A 14,991-nucleotide genomic window follows, 5' to 3' on the forward strand; every position below is an offset into this window, starting at 1 on the left:
AGTTTCTCAGAAAGCTTCTTTCTCTTTGTTATCGGAGAATATTTCCTTTGGCCCTATAGTCTTCCAAGGGATCCGAAATATCTGTTCTCAGATTCCACAGAAATAAGGCTAGCAAAGAGATCCACGAAATACAGATGTAACTCTGTGAGATGTATTAACAGGACACCAAGCAGTTTCTCAGAGAGCCTCTTTCCAGATTTCATCTGAGGACATTTCCTTTTTCACCATAGCCCTCTATGGGCTTAAAAATATCACTTTGCCAATTCCACAAGAACTGTCTTAGCGTAAGGCTTCTTGAGGGGAAAGCTGTAACTCTGTGAGATGATTTCACAGAACACAAAGAAGTTTCTCAGAAAGCTTCTTTCTCTTTGTTTTCGGAGGATATTTCCTTTGGTCCTATAGTCTTCCTAGGGAAACGAAATATCTGTTCTCAGATTCCACAGAAATAAGGCAAGCAAAGAGATCCACGAAATACAGATGTAACTCTGTGAGAGGAATTAACAGAACACTAAGCAGTTTCTAAGAAAGCTTCTTTCCAGATTTCATCTGAGGATATTTCCTTTTTCATCTTAGCCCTCTACGGGCTTCCAAATGTCACTTTGCCAATTCCACAAGAACTGCCTTGGGTAAAGGCTTCTTGAGGGGAAAGCTGTAACTCTGTGAGATGATTTCACAGAACATAAACAAGTTTGTCAGAAAGCTTCTTTCTCTTTGTTATCGGAGCATATTTCCTTTGGCCCTACAGTCTTCCAAGGGATTCCAAATATCTGTTCTCAGATTCCACAGAAATAAGGCTAGCAAAGAGATCCACGAAATACAGATGTAACTCTGTGAGATGAATTAACAGAACACTAAGCAGTTTCTCAGAAAGCTTCTTTCCAGATTTCATCTGAGGATATTTCCTTTTTCACCATAGCCCTGTATGGGCTTCCAAATATCACTTTGCCAATTCCACAAGAACTGTCTTAGCGAAAGACTTCTTGAGGGGAAAGCTGTAACTCTGGGAGATGATTTCACAGAACACAAAGAAGTTTCTCAGAAAGCTTCTTTCTCTTTGTTATCGGAGGATATTTCCTTTGTCCCTATAGTCTTCCAAGGGAACCGAAATATCTGTTCTCAGATTCCACAGAAATAAGGCTAGCAAAGAGATCCACGAAATACAGATGTAACTCTGTGAGAGCAATTAACAGAACACTAAGCAGTTTCTCAGAAAGCTTCTTTCCAGATTTCATCTGAGGATATTTCCTTTTTCATCTTAGCCCTCTACGGGCTTCCAAATGTCACTTTGCCAATTCCACAAGAACTGTCTTGGGGAAAGGCTTCTTGAGGGGAAAGCTGTAACTCTGTGAGATGATTTCACAGAACACAAAGAAGTTTCTCAGAAAGCTTCTTTCTCTTTGTTATCGGAGGATATTTCCTTTGTCCCTATAGTCTTCCAAGGGATCCGAAATATCTGTTCTCAGATTCCACAGAAATAACTCCAGCAAAGAGATCCACGAAATACAGATGTAACTCTGTGAGATGTATTAACAGAACACTAAGCAGTTTCTCAGAAAGCCTCTTTCCAGATTTCATCTGAGGATATTTCCTTTTTCACCATAGCCCTCTAAGGGCTTCCAAATATCACTTTGCCAATTCCACAAGAACTGTCTTAGCGAAAGACTTCTTGAGGGGAAAGCTGTAACTCTGTGAGATGATTTCACAGAACACAAAGAAGTTTCTCAGAAAGCTTCTTTCTCTTTGTTATCGGAGGATATTTCCTTTGGTCCTATAGTCTTCCTAGGGAACCGAAATATCTGTTCTCAGATTCCACAGAAATAAGGCTAGCAAAGAGATCCACGAAATACAGATGTAACTCTGTGAGAGGAGTTAACAGAACACTAAGCAGTTTCTCAGAAAGCTTCTTCCCAGATTTCATCTGAGGATATTTCCTTTTTCATCTTAGCCCTCTACGGGCTTCCAAATGTCACTTTGCCAATTCCACAAGAACTGTCTTGGGGAAAGGCTTCTTGAGGGGAAAGCTGTAACTCTGTGAGATGATTTCACAGAAAACAAAGAAGTTTCTCAGAAAGCTTCTTTCTCTTTGTTATCGGAGGATATTTCCTTTGACCCTATAGTCTTCCAAGGGATCCGAAACATCTGTTCTCAGATTCCACAGAAATAAGTCCAGCAAAGAGATCCACGAAATACAGATGTAACGCTGTGAGATGTATTAATAGAACACTAAGCAGTTTCTCAGAAAGCCTCTTTCCAGATTTCATCTGAGGATATTTCCTTTTTCACCATAGCCCTCTATGGGCTTCCAAATAATACTTTGCCAATTCCACAAGAACTGTCTTAGCTAAAGTCTTCTTGAGGGGAAAGCTGTAACTCTGTGAGATGATTTCACAGAACACAAAGAAGTTTCTCAGAAAGCTTCTTTCTCTTTGTTATCGGAGGATATTTCTTTTGGCCCTATAGTCTTCCAAGGGATCCGAAATATCTGTTCTCAGATTCCACAGAAATAAGGCTAGCAAAGAGATTCACGAAATACAGATGTAAATCTGTGAGATGAATTAACAGAACACTAAGCAGTTTCTCAGAAAGCTTCTTTCCAGATTTCATCTGAGGATATTTCCTTTTTCACCATAGCCCTCTATGGGCATCCTAATATCACTTTGCCTATTCCCCAAGAACTGTCTTACAGAAAGGATTCTTGAGGGGAAAGCTGTAACTCTGTCAGATGATTTCACAGAACACAAAGAAGTTTCTCAGAAAGCTTCTTTCTCTTTGTTATCGGAGAATATTTCCTTTGGCCCTATAGTCTTCCAAGGGATCCGAAATATCTGTTCTCAGATTCCACAGAAATAAGGCTAGCAAAGAGATCCACGAAATACAGATGTAACTCTGTGAGATGTATTAACAGAACGCCAAGCAGTTTCTCAGAAAGCCTCTTTCCAGAGTTCATCTGAGGATATTTCCTTTTTCACCATAGCCCTCTATGGGCTTAAAAATATCACTTTGCCAATTCCACAAGAACTGTTTTAGCGAAAGGCTTCTTGAGGGGAAAGCTGTAACTCTGTGAGATGATTTCAGAGAACACAAAGACGTTTCTCAGAAAGCTTCTTTCTCTTTGTTTTCGGAGGATATTTCCTTTGGTCCTATAGTCTTCCTAGGGAAACGAAATATCTGTTCTCAGATTCCACAGAAATAAGGCAAGCAAAGAGATCCACGAAATACAGATGTAACTCTGTGAGAGGAATTAACAGAACACTAAGCAGTTTCTCAGAAAGCTTCTTTCCAGATTTCATCTGAGGATATTTCCATTTTCATCTTAGCCCGCTACGGGCTTCCAAATGTCACTTTGCCAATTCCACAAGAACTGTCTTGGGGAAAGGCTTCTTGAGGGGAAAGCTGTAACTCTGTGATATGATTTCACAGAACATAAACAAGTTTCTCAGAAAGCTTCTTTCTCTTTGTTATCGGAGCATATTTCCTTGGGCCCTACAGTCTTCCAAGGGATTCCAAATATCTGTTCTCAGATTCCACAGAAATAAGGCTAGCAAAGAGATCCACGAAATACAGATGTAACTCTTTGAGATGAATTAACAGAACACTAAGCAGTTTCTCAGAAAGCTTCTTTCCAGATTTCATCTGAGGATATTTCCTTTTTCACCATAGCCCTGTATGGGCTTCCAAATATCACTTTGCCAATTCCACAAGAACTGTCTTAGCGAAAGACTTCCTGAGGGGAAAGCTGTAACTCTGGGAGAAGATTTCACAGAACACAAAGAAGTTTCTCAGAAAGCTTCTTTCTCTTTGTTATCGGAGGATATTTCCTTTGTCCCTATAGTCTTCCAAGGGAACCGAAATATCTGTTCTCAGATTCCACAGAAATAAGGCTAGCAAAGAGATCCACGAAATACAGATGTAACTCTGTGAGAGGAATTAACAGAACACTAAGCAGTTTCTCAGAAAGCTTCTTTCCAGATTTCATCTGAGGATATTTCCTTTTTCATCTTAGCCCTCTACGGGCTTCCAAATGTCACTTTGCCTTTGCACAAGAACTGTCTTGTGGAAAGGCTTCTTGAGGGGAAAGCTGTAACTCTGTGAGATGATTTCACAGAACATAAACAAGTTTCTCAGAAAGCTTCTTTCTCTTTGTTATCGGAGGATATTTCCTTTGGCCCTACAGTCTTCCAAGGTATCCCAAGTATCTGTTCTCAGATTCCACAGAAATAAGGCTAGCAAAGAGATCCACGAAATACAGATGTAACTCTGTGAGATGAATTAACAGAATACTAAGCAGTTTCTCAGAAAGCTTCTTTCCAGATTTCATCTGAGGATATTTCCTTTTTCACCATAGCCCTCTATGGGCTTCCAAATATCACTTTGCCAATTGCACAAGAACTGTCTTAGCGAAAGACTTCCTGAGGGGAAAGCTGTAACTCTGGGAGATGATTTCACAGAACACAAAGAAGTTTCTCAGAAAGCTTCTTTCTCTTTGTTATCGGAGGATATTTCCTTTGTCCCTATAGTCTTCCAAGGGAACCGAAATATCTGTTCTCAGATTCCACAGAAATAAGGCTAGCAAAGAGATCCACGAAATACAGATGTAACTCTGTGAGATGAATTAACAGAACACTAAGCAGTTTCTCAGAAAGCTTCTTTCCAGATTTCATCTGAGGATATTTCCTTTTTCATCTTAGACCTCTACGGGCTTCCAAATGTCACTTTGCCAATTCCACAAGAACTGTCTTAGCGAAAGCGTTCTTGAGGGGAAAGCTGTAACTCTGTGAGATGATTTCACAGAACATAAACAAGTTTCTCAGAAAGCTTCTTTCTCTTTGTTATCGGAGGATATTTCCTTTGGCCCTATAGTCTTACAAGGGATCCGAAATATCTGTTGTCAGATTCCACAGAAATAAGGCTAGCAAAGAGATCCACGAAATACAGATGTAACTCTGTGAGATGAATTAACAGAACACTAAACAGTTTCTCAGAAAGCTTCTTTCCAGATTTCATCTGAGGATATTTCCTTTTTCATCTTAGCCCTCTACGGGCTTCCAAATGTCACTTTGCCAATTCCATAAGAACTGTCTTGGGGAAAGGCTTCTTGAGGGGAAAGCTGTAACTCTGTGAGATGATTTCACAGAACATAAACAAGTTTCTCAGAAAGCTTCTTTCTCTTTGTTATCGGAGGATATTTCCTTTGGCCCTATAGTCTTCCAAGGGATCCGAAATATCTGTTCTCAGATTCCACAGAAATAAGGCTAGCAAAGAGAGCGACGAAATACAGATGTAACTCTGTGAGATGAATTAACAGAACACAAAGCAGTTTCACAGAAAGCTTCTTTCCAGATTTCATCTGAGGATATTTCCTTTTTCAACATAGCCCTCTAAGGGCTTCCAAATATCACTTTGGCAATTCCACAAGAACTGTCTTAGCGAAAGGCTTCCTGAGGGGAAAGCTGTAACTCTGGGAGATGATTTCACAGAACACAAAGAAGTTTCTCAGAAAACTTCTTTCTCTTTGTTATCGGAGGATATTTCCTTTGTCCCTATAGTCTTCCAAGGGATCCGAAATATCTGTTGTCAGATTCCACAGAAATAAGGCTAGCAAAGAGATCCACGAAATACAGATGTAACTCTGTTAGATGAATTAACAGAACACTAAGCAGTTTCTCAGAAAGCTTCTTCCCAGATTTCATCTGAGGATATTCCTTTTTCATCTTAGCCCTCTACGGGCTTCCAAATGTCACTTTGCCAATTCCACAAGAACTGTCTTGGGGAAAGGCTTCTTGAGTGGAAAGCTGTAACTCTGTGAGATGATTTCACAGAACACAAAGAAGTTTCTCAGAAAGCTTCTTTCTCTTTGTTATCGGAGGATATTTCCTTTGTCCCTATAGTCTTCCAAGGGATCCGAAATATCTGTTCTCAGATTCCACAGAAATAAGTCCAGCAAAGAGATCCACGAAATACAGATGTAACTCTGTGAGATGTATTAGCAGAACACTAAGAAGTTTCTCAGAAAGCCTCTTTCCAGATTTCATCTGAGGATATTTCCTTTTTCACCATAGCCCTCTATGGGCTTCCAAATATCACTTTGCCAATTCCACAAGAACTGTCTTAGCGAAAGGCTTCTTGAGGGGAAAGCTGTAACTCTGTGAGATGATTTCACAGAACACAAAGAAGTTTCTCAGAAAGCTTCTTTCTCTAGTTATCGGAGGATATTTCCTTTGGTCCTATAGTCTTCCAAGGGAACCGAAATATCTGTTCTCAGATTCCACAGAAATAAGGCTAGCAAAGAGATCCACGAAATACAGATGTAACTCTGTGAGAGGAATTAACAGAACACTAAGCAGTTTCTCAGAAAGCTTCTTTCCAGATTTCATCTGAGGATATTTCCTTTTTCATCTTAGCCCTCTACGGGCTTCCAAATGTCACTTTGCCTTTGCACAAGAACAGTCTTGTGGAAAGGCTTCTTGAGGGGAAAGCTGTAACTCTGTGAGATGATTTCACAGAACATAAACAAGTTTCTCAGAAAGCTTCTTTCTCTTTGTTATCGGAGGATATTTCCTTTGGCCCTACAGTCTTCCAAGGTATCCCAAGTATCTGTTCTCAGATTCCACAGAAATAAGGCTAGCAAAGAGATCCACGAAATACAGATGTAACTCTGTGAGATGAATTAACAGAATACTAAGCAGTTTCTCAGAAAGCTTCTTTCCAGATTTCATCTGAGGATATTTCCTTTTTCACCATAGCCCTCTATGGGCTTCCAAATATCACTTTGCCAATTGCACAAGAACTGTCTTAGCGAAAGACTTCCTGAGGGGAAAGCTGTAACTCTGGGAGATGATTTCACAGAACACAAAGAAGTTTCTCAGAAAGCTTCTTTCTCTTTGTTATCGGAGGATATTTCCTTTGTCCCTATAGTCTTCCAAGGGAACCGAAATATCTGTTCTCAGATTCCACAGAAATAAGGCTAGCAAAGAGATCCACGAAATACAGATGTAACTCTGTGAGATGAATTAACAGATCACTAAGCAGTTTCTCAGAAAGCTTCTTTCCAGATTTCATCTGAGGATATTTCCTTTTTCATCTTAGCCCTCTACGGGCTTCCAAATGTCACTTTGCCAATTCCACAAGAACTGTCTTAGCGAAAGCGTTCTTGAGGGGAAAGCTGTAACTCTGTGAGATGATTTCACAGAACATAAACAAGTTTCTCAGAAAGCTTCTTTCTCTTTGTTATCGGAGGATATTTCCTTTGGCCCTATAGTCTTACAAGGGATCCGAAATATCTGTTGTCAGATTCCACAGAAATAAGGCTAGCAAAGAGATCCACGAAATACAGATGTAACTCTGTGAGATGAATTAACAGAACACTAAACAGTTTCTCAGAAAGCTTCTTTCCAGATTTCATCTGAGGATATTTCCTTTTTCATCTTAGCCCTCTACGGTCTTCCAAATGTCACTTTGCCAATTCCATAAGAACTGTCTTGGGGAAAGGCTTCTTGAGGGGAAAGCTGTAACTCTGTGAGATGATTTCACAGAACATAAACAAGTTTCTCAGAAAGCTTCTTTCTCTTTGTTATCGGAGGATATTTCCTTTGGCCCTATAGTCTTCCAAGGGATCCGAAATATCTGTTCTCAGATTCCACAGAAATAAGGCTAGCAAAGAGAGCGACGAAATACAGATGTAACTCTGTGAGATGAATTAACAGAACACTAAGCAGTTTCTCAGAAAGCTTCTTTCCAGATTTCATCTGAGGATATTTCCTTTTTCACCATAGCCCTCTATGGGCTTCCAAATATCACTTTGCCAATTCCACAAGAACTGTCTTTGCGAAAGTCTTCTTGAGGGGAAAGCTGTAACTCTGTGAGATGATTTCACAGAACACAAAGAAGTTTCTCAGAAAGCTTCTTTCTCCTTGTTGTCGGAGGATATTTCCTTTGGTCCTATAGTCTTCCAAGGGATCCGAAATATCTGTTCTCAGATTCTACAGAAATAAGGCTAGCAAAGATATCCACGAAATACAGATGTAACTCTGTGGGATGAATTAACAGAACACAAAGCAGTTTCACAGAAAGCTTCTTTCCAGATTTCATCTGAGGATATTTCCTTTTTCAACATAGCCCTCTAAGGGCTTCCAAATATCACTTTGCCAATTCCACAAGAACTGTCTTAGCGAAAGGCTTCCTGAGGGGAAAGCTGTAACTCTGGGAGATGATTTCACAGAACACAAAGAAGTTTCTCAGAAAACTTCTTTCTCTTTGTTATCGGAGGATATTTCCTTTGTCCCTATAGTCTTCCAAGGGATCCGAAATATCTGTTGTCAGATTCCACAGAAATAAGGCTAGCAAAGAGATCCACGAAATACAGATGTAACTCTGTTAGATGAATTAACAGAACACTAAGCAGTTTCTCAGAAAGCTTCTTCCCAGATTTCATCTGAGGATATTCCTTTTTCATCTTAGCCCTCTACGGGCTTCCAAATGTCACTTTGCCAATTCCACAAGAACTGTCTTGGGGAAAGGCTTCTTGAGTGGAAAGCTGTAACTCTGTGAGATGATTTCACAGAACACAAAGAAGTTTCTCAGAAAGCTTCTTTCTCTTTGTTATCGGAGGATATTTCCTTTGTCCCTATAGTCTTCCAAGGGATCCGAAATATCTGTTCTCAGATTCCACAGAAATAAGTCCAGCAAAGAGATCCACGAAATACAGATGTAACTCTGTGAGATGTATTAGCAGAACACTAAGAAGTTTCTCAGAAAGCCTCTTTCCAGATTTCATCTGAGGATATTTCCTTTTTCACCATAGCCCTCTATGGGCTTCCAAATATCACTTTGCCAATTCCACAAGAACTGGCTTAGCCAAAGGCTTCTTGAGGGGAAAGCTGTAACTCTGTGAGATGATTTCACAGAACACAAAGAAGTTTCTCAGAAAGCTTCTTTCTCTTTGTTATCGGAGGATATTTCCTTTGGTCCTATAGTCTTCCAAGGGAACCGAAATATCTGTTCTCAGATTCCACAGAAATAAGGCTAGCAAAGAGATCCACGAAATACAGATGTAACTCTGTGAGATGAATTAACAGAACACTAAGCAGTTTCTCAGAAAGCTTCTTTCCAGATTTCATCTGAGGATATTTCCTTTTTCATCTTAGCCCTCTACGGGCTTCCAAATGTCACTTTGCCAATTCCACAAGAACTGTCTTAGCGAAAGCCTTCTTGAGGGGAAAGCTGTAACTCTGTGAGATGATTTCACAGAACATAAAGAAGTTTCTCAGAAAGCTTCTTTCTCTTTGTTATCGGAGGATATTTCCTTTGTCCCTATAGTCTTCCAAGGGATCCCAAATATCTGTTCTCAGATTCCACAGAAACAAGGCTAGCAAAGAGATCCACGAAATACAGATGTAACTCTGTGAGATGAATTAACAGAACACTAAGCAGTTTCTCAGAAAGCTTCTTTCCAGATTTCATCTGAGGATATTTCCTTTTTCACCATAGCCCTCTATGGGCTTCCAAATATCACTTTTCCAATTCCACAAGAACTGTCTTAGCGAAAGGCTTCCTGAGGGGAAAGCTGTTACTCTGGGAGATGATTTCACAGAACACAAAGAAGTTTCTCAGAAAGCTTCTTTCTCTTTGTTATCGGAGGATATTTCCTTTGTCCCTATAGTCTTCCAAGTTAACTGAAATATCTGTACTCAGATTCCACAGAAATAAGGTAGCAAAGAGATCCACGAAATACAGATGTAACTCTGTGAGATGAATTAACAGAACACTAAGCAGTTTCTCAGAAAGCTTCTTTCCAGATTTCATCTGAGGATATTTCCTTTTTCACCATAGCCCTCTATGGGCTTCCAAATATCACTTTGCCAATTCCACAAGAACTGTCTTAGCGAAAGGCGTCTTGAGGAGAAAGCTGTAACTCTGTGAGATGATTTCAAAGAACACAAAGAAGTTTCTCAGAAAGCTCTTTCTCTTTGTTATCGGAGGATATTTCCTTTGGCCCTATAGTCTTCCAAGGGATCCGAAATATCTCTTCTCAGATTCCACAGAAATAAGGCTAGCAAAGAGATCCACGAAATACAGATGTAACTCTGTGAGATTAATTAACAGAACACTAAGCAGTTTCTAAGAAAGCTTCTTTCGAGATTTCATCTGAGGATATTTCCTTTTTCACCATAGCCCTCTATGGGCTTCCAAATATCACTTTGCCAATTCCACAAGAACTGTCTTAGCGAAAGGCTTCTTGAGGGGAAAGCTGTAACTCTGGGAGATGATTTCACAGAACACAAAGAAGTTTCTCAGAAAGCTTCTTTCTCTTTGTTATCGGAGGATATTTCCTTTGTCCCTATAGTCTTCCAAGGGAACCGAAATATCTGTTCTCAGATTCCACAGAAATAAGGCTAGCAAAGAGATCCACGAAATACAGATGTAACTCTGTGAGATGAATTAACAGAACACTAAGCAGTTTCTCAGAAAGCTTCTTTCCAGATTTCATCTGAGGATATTTCCTTTTTCATCTTAGCCCTCTACGGGCTTCCAAATGTCACTTTGCCAATTCCACAAGAACTGTCTTAGCGAAAGCCTTCTTGAGGGGAAAGCTGTAACTCTGTGAGATGATTTCACAGAACATAAACAAGTTTCTCAGAAAGCTTCTTTCTCTTTGTTATCGGAGGATATTTCCTTTGGCCCTATAGTCTTCCAAGGGATCCGAAATATCTGTTGTCAGATTCCACAGAAATAAGACTAGCAAAGAGATCCACGAAATACAGATGTAACTCTATGAGATGAATTATCAGAACACTAAGCAGTTTCTCAGAAAGCTTCTTTTCAGATTTCATCTGAGGATATTTCCTTTTTCACCATAGCCCTCTATGGGCTTCCAAATATCACTTTGCCAATTCCACAAGAACTGTCTTAGCGAAAGGCTTCTTGAGGGGAAAGCTGTAACTCTGTGAGATGATTTCACAGAACACAAAGAAGTTTCTCAGAAAGCTTCTTTCTCTTTGTTATCGGAGGATATTTCCTTTGTCCCTATAGTCTTCCAAGGGATCCGAAATATCTGTTCTCAGATTCCACAGAAATAAGTCTAGCAAAGAGATCCACGAAATACAGATGTAACTCTGTGTGATGAATTAACAGAACACTAAGCAGTTTCTAAGAAAGCTTCTTTCCAGATTTCATCTGAGGATATTTCCTTTTTCATCTTAGCCCTCTACGGGCTTCCAAATGTCACTTTGCCAATTCCACAAGAACTGTCTTGGGGAAAGGCTTCTTGAGGGGAAAGCTGTAACTCTGTTAGATGATTTCACAGAACATAAACAAGTTTCTCAGAAAGCTTCTTTCTCTTTGTTATCGGAGGATATTTCCTTTGGCCCTATAGTCTTCCAAGGGATCCGAAATATCTGTTCTCAGATTCCACAGAAATAAGGCTAGCAAAGAGATCCACGAAATACAGATGTAACTCTGTGAGATGAATTAACAGAACACTAAGCAGTTTCTAAGAAAGCTTCTTTCCAGATTTCATCTGAGGATATTTCCTTTTTCACCATAGCCCTCTAGGGGCTTCCAAATATCACTTTGCCAATTCCACAAGAACTGTCTTAGCGAAAGGCTTCTTGAGGGGAAAGCTGTAACTCTGTGAGATGATTTCACAGAACACAAAGAAGTTTCTCAGAAAGCTTCTTTCTTTTTGTTATCGGAGGATATTTCCTTTGGCCCTATAGTCTTCCAAGGGATCCGAAATATCTGTTCTCAGATTCCACAGAAATAAGGCTAGCAAGGAGATCCACGAAATACAAATGTAACTCTGTGAGATGTATTATCAGAACACTAAGCAGTTTCTCAGAAAGCCTCTTTCCAGATTTCATCTGAGGATATTTCCTTTTTCACCATAGCCCTCTATGGGCTTCCAAATATCACTATGCCAATTCCACAAGAACTGTCTTAGCGAAAGGCTTCTTGAGGGGAAAGCTGTAACTCTGTGAGATGATTTCACAGAACACAAAGAAGTTTCTCAGAAAGCTTCTTTCTCTTTGTTATCGGAGGATATTTCCTTTGGTCCTATAGTCTTCCAAGGGAACCGAAATATCTGTTCTCAGATTCCACAGAAATAAGGCTAGCAAAGAGATCCACGAAATACAGATGTAACTCTGTGAGAGGAATTAACAGAACACTAAGCAGTTTCTAAGAAAGCTTCTTTCCAGATTTCATCTGAGGATATTTCCTTTTTCATCTTAGCCCTCTACGGGCTTCCAAATGTCACTTTGCCAATTCCACAAGAACTGTCTTGGGGAAAGGCTTCTTGAGGGGAAAGCTGTAACTCTGTCAGATGATTTCACAGAACATAAACAAGTTTCTCAGAAAGCTTCTTTCTCTTTGTTATCGGAGGATATTTCCTTTGGCCCTATAGTCTTCCAAGGGATCCCAAATATCTGTTCTCAGATTCCACAGAAATAAGGCTAGCAAAGAGATCCACGAAATACAGATGTAACTCTGTGAGATGAATTAGCAGAACACTAAGCAGTTTCTCAGAAAGCTTCTTTCCAGATTTCATCTGAGGATATTTCCTTTTTCACCATAGCCCTCTATGGGCTTGCAAATATCACTTTGCCAATTCCACAAGAACTGTCTTAGCGAAAGGCTTCCTGAGGGGAAAGCTGTAACTCTGGGAGATGATTTCACAGAACACAAAGAAGTTTCTCAGAAAGCTTCTTTCTCTTTGTTATCGGAGGATATTTCCTTTGTCCCTATAGTCTTCCAAGGGAACCGAAATATCTGTTCTCAGATTCCACAGAAATAAGGCTAGCAAAGAGATCCACGAAATACAGATGTAACTCTGTGAGTTGAATTAAGAGAACACTAAGCAGTTTCTCAGAAAGCCTCTTTCCAGATTTCATCTGAGGATATTTCCTTTTTCACCATAGCCCTGTATGGGCTTCCAAATATCACTTTGCCAATTCCACAAGAACTGTCTTAGCGAAAAACTTCCTGAGGGGAAAGCTGTAACTCTGGGAGATGATTTCACAGAACACAAAGAAGTTTCTCAGAAAGCTTCTTTCTCTTTGTTATCGGAGGATATTTCCTTTGTCCCTATAGTCTTCCAAGGGAACCGAAATATCTGTTCTCAGATTCCACAGAAATAAGGCTAGCAAAGAGATCCACGAAATACAGATGTAACTCTGTGAGAGGAATTAACAGAACACTAAGGAGTTTCTCAGAAAGCTTCTTTCCAGATTTCATCTGAGGATATTTCCTTTTTCATCTTAGCCCTCTACGGGCTTCCAAATGTCACTTTGCCAATTGCACAAGAACTGTCTTGTGGAAAGGCTTCCTGAGGGGAAAGCTGTAACTCTGTGAGATGATTTCACAGAACACAAAAAAGTTTCTCAGAAAGCTTCTTTCTCTTTGTTATCAGAGGATATTTCCTTTGGTCCTATAGTCTTCCAAGGGAACCGAAATATCTGTTCTCAGATTCCACAGAAATAAGGCTAGCAAAGAGATCCACGAAATACAGATGTAACTCTGTGAGAGGAATTAACAGAACACTAAGCAGTTTCTAAGAAAGCTTCTTTCCAGATTTCATCTGAGGATATTTCCTTTTTCATCTTAGCCCTCTACGGGCTTCCAAATGTCACTTTGCCTATTCCACAAGAACTGTCTTGGGGAAAGGCTTCTTGAGGGGAAAGCTGTAACTCTGTGAGATGATTTCACAGAACATAAACAAGTTTCTCAGAAAGCTTCTTTCTCTTTGTTATCGGAGGATATTTCCTTTGGCCCTACAGTCTTCCAAGGGATCCCAAGTATCTGTTCTCAGATTCCACAGAAATAAGGCTAGCAAAGAGATCCACGAAATACAGATGTAACTCTGTGAGATGAATTAACAGAACACTAAGCAGTTTCTCAGAAAGCTTCTTTCCAGATTTCATCTGAGGATATTTCCTTTTTCACCATAGCCCTCTATGGGCTTCCAAATATCACTTTGCCAATTCCACAAGAACTGTCTTAGCGGAAGACTTCCTGAGGGGAAAGCTGTAACTCTGGGAGATGATTTCACAGAACACAAAGAAGTTTATCAGAAAGCTTCTTTCTCTTTGTTATCGGAGGATATTTCCTTTGTCCCTATAGTCTTCCAAGGGAACCGAAATATCTGTTCTCAGATTCCACAGAAATAAGGCTAGCAAAGAGATCCACGAAATACAGATGTAACTCTGTGAGATGAATTAACAGAACACTAAGCAGTTTCTCAGAAAGCTTCTTTCCAGATTTCATCTGAGGATATTTCCTTTTTCATCTTAGCCCTCTACGGGCTTCCAAATGTCACTTTGCCAATTCCACAAGAACTGTCTTAGCGAAAGCCTTCTTGAGGGGAAAGCTGTAACTCTGTGAGATGATTTCACAGAACATAAACAAGTTTCTCAGAAAGCTTCTTTCTCTTTGTTATCAGAGGATATTTCCTTTGGCCCTATAGTCTTCCAAGGGATCCGAAATATCTGTTGTCAGATTCCACAGAAATAAGGCTAGCAAAGAGATCCACGAAATACAGATGTAACTCTGTGAGATGAATTAACAGAAAACTAAACAGTTTCTCAGAAAGCTTCTATCCAGATTTCAACTGAGGATATTTCCTTTTTCATCTTAGCCCTCTACGGGCTTCCAAATGTCACTTTGCCAATTCCATAAGAACTGTCTTGGGGAAAGGCTTCTTGAGGGGAAAGCTGTAACTCTGTGAGATGATTTCACAGAACATAAACAAGTTTCTCAGAAAGCTTCTTTCTCTTTGTTATCGGAGGATATTTCCTTTGGCCCTATAGTCTTCCAAGGGATCCGAAATATCTGTTCTCAGATTCCACAGAAATAAGGCTAGCAAAGAGAGCGACGAAATACAGATGTAACTCTGTGAGATGAATTAACAGAACACTAAGCATTTTCTCAGAAAGCTTCTTTCCAGATTTCATCTGAGGATATTTCCTTTTTCACCATAGCCCTCTATGGGCTTCCAAA

This window comes from Macaca nemestrina, chromosome 13, assembly GCF_043159975.1.
Source record: "Macaca nemestrina isolate mMacNem1 chromosome 13, mMacNem.hap1, whole genome shotgun sequence".
In the NCBI taxonomy this organism is placed as follows: Eukaryota; Metazoa; Chordata; class Mammalia; order Primates; family Cercopithecidae; genus Macaca; species Macaca nemestrina.